The following is a 2,223-nucleotide window of genomic DNA, read 5'->3' as shown; positions in this document are numbered from 1 at the left end:
ACTCCCACTAGGCATAGTGAGAACTATTTGGAGCCAGTATTAAAATCCTTGGAGAGTTAAAAGGGAAAATAACCCATTGATAAGGTGTAATACAGGATACCATAGCTTCCTGAGAGTCCTTATCCCGATCTTAAGAGTAGCTCAGCTGGAAAAGGCTGTAGTGAATATCTCTGCAACTCTAGAAATAGTAGAAAATGCCACAACAAATGCATTATGAACAATCCAAGAGGTGGTATCTTCTTTGTCCAAAGCAGTGCTGCAAAATAGAATGGTTCTGGACCTCCTAATGGTTAAAGAGGGAGGAGTTTATGTGGTAATTAATCGGAGCTGTTGTGTTTATGTAGACAAAACTCAAAAAGTCGAGATAGACCTACAAGCCATACGGGAGCACTCTAGACTGCTTCATCAGGTATCGATGGATGATACCTCGTTTGGGTTTACAGAGTTAGGGGAACAGCTCACCTGTTGGTTACCTAATATTGCATGGCTAAAGCAACTCACTGTGGCTTGTATTATATTATAACGGCAAATTCACCAAACCCCTGCTGGGACCAGAACACAGAAGTAGTAAGGAATCAAGTTTATCTTGGGGTGTGGGCAGTAGAGTCCCCAGGTAGGGCTAAGAATGAAGCACCAATAGCATTCAGAATAAAGCAGGAAGCTCAGCTGGTTCAGATTAAACAGTACCCCCTCAAATTAGAAGCTTACTAAACTTTCTCAGATTTAAAGGCTATCGAGTTTCTCCACAGAAAGCCCAAGCAGCACAGCCACAAGTAACCCATTTGTGTTATGGAATCACTTTGGGATCCTGAACCCTAGGAAACAGAGAGGAGACTCTGGAAGGAGCTCCAGACTTTCCTAGGGATGACGAGGTGGTGCCGCCTACAACTATGGAATTCAGGTAAAGCCCCTCTATGCCCTTTTGAAATCCTGTCTGAAGGTCCACATAGAGGTTGAGGAAGACAAATAAGAGAAAGGTTTAACTGTGGCAATTAGACACGGACTCTGTTGTTAGCGCAGAACAAAAACTTTTATTGCAGGTAATGAACTTGAACAATGTGCACTTGGTTAAGCGCCGTATTAAATGTGACTCTCTTGCCGTGTTTGGCAGTGCTGGATCTTACCTCCTGCCCTGAAGTAGATGGCGCTGGAGCTGGGCTTGTCCCTCTGATGCCATCCCACCAGTGCTGGTGTGAATGTTGGACCGAGGCACAGACTCTGTCAGCCTTATCTCAAGTCCGTTCTATCTCAGCGGTGTCTCCCAATAGTAGGCGATGAGGTCATACAGGCTGTCAAATACTTGGGTGTCAGACAAACAGAACTTGTGGCTGTTAGTGTCCTGCTGCCAGTGTATGCGGCAATGCCGCACCTTCTCACTGTGCCAGAAGGATAGAACATAGTCCCCAACATAATTCTTGCTTTCCTTGATGAGGAAGGAGCCATCAAGGGCCTCCATCTCGGCACAGTACTCCATCAGCAGCCGCTTAGCAATGTGCCGCCCACTGCACCCTGCCCCCAGCTTGCTGTGGAACCATTCCTGCGTGAGATGCAGCTCGATGTTGGCACTCACCTCCTGTGCAGATCGTCTCCTCTTTCTGCTCCCAGTCGGGGGAATGTAAAGCAGGTTCCGTGTATAATTGATGGGTTCTTCTGTCAATTGGCAATCAGCCATCTTCTCCTTTGTCACACACGAACCCATAGTTCCTTGCCACTCACCTCCATCAAGCCACCTCAGTTTTGGCGGGCCTTGCCAATGGCAAGGTCTTTATAGCATCTGCTGACACCCATGCCAGGTGTACAAGCTAGACATCTTGTGATCATGTCAAGAGGGTCTGTCTGGCATGAAGAGTTACAATCTTTAACTTGTTTTTACCTCTGAAGGTCTTTTGCTAGTCTGAGCAGGAGTATTTTTTCCCTATAGTATACAGGTTGAAGGAATTGAAGTAAGGGACCCATACAAATTAAATGAGGCTTGGAAAGTATATAGAAACAGGGATTGTAATGAAAGAAAGAAATTCAGAAGTACAGTAGGTCTTGAAGGACCCAGGATGAGTTTTGCCCCAGTTGACTGAATGCAGTTCACAAGAACGTGGGAGTTATTTCAAAACTTCCGTTTTCCCGAATGGAGTAATCTAGCAAAAGAATTTGCTAGGTTCAAGAAAAAGGGGGGATTGAGTTAGGGGATGAAGTGTAAACATGGGTCGGCTGTAAAGGAAGACAAGA

General features: G+C 45.6%; 1 pseudogene; it reads right to left on the bottom strand.

Moving 5' to 3' along the window:
• Positions 1–1,031: 1,031 nt before the first annotated feature.
• LOC146545695 (1-phosphatidylinositol 4,5-bisphosphate phosphodiesterase gamma-1-like) lies at positions 1,032–1,699 on the bottom strand (annotated as a pseudogene).
• Positions 1,700–2,223: the final 524 nt, after the last annotated feature.

Source organism: Meleagris gallopavo, chromosome 1, assembly GCF_905368555.1.
Source record: "Meleagris gallopavo chromosome 1, MGAL_WU_HG_1.1, whole genome shotgun sequence".
Taxonomy (NCBI): Eukaryota; Metazoa; Chordata; class Aves; order Galliformes; family Phasianidae; genus Meleagris; species Meleagris gallopavo.
Note: the sequence above shows the minus strand (reverse complement) of the source record. Positions and strands in the feature narration are given on the sequence as shown.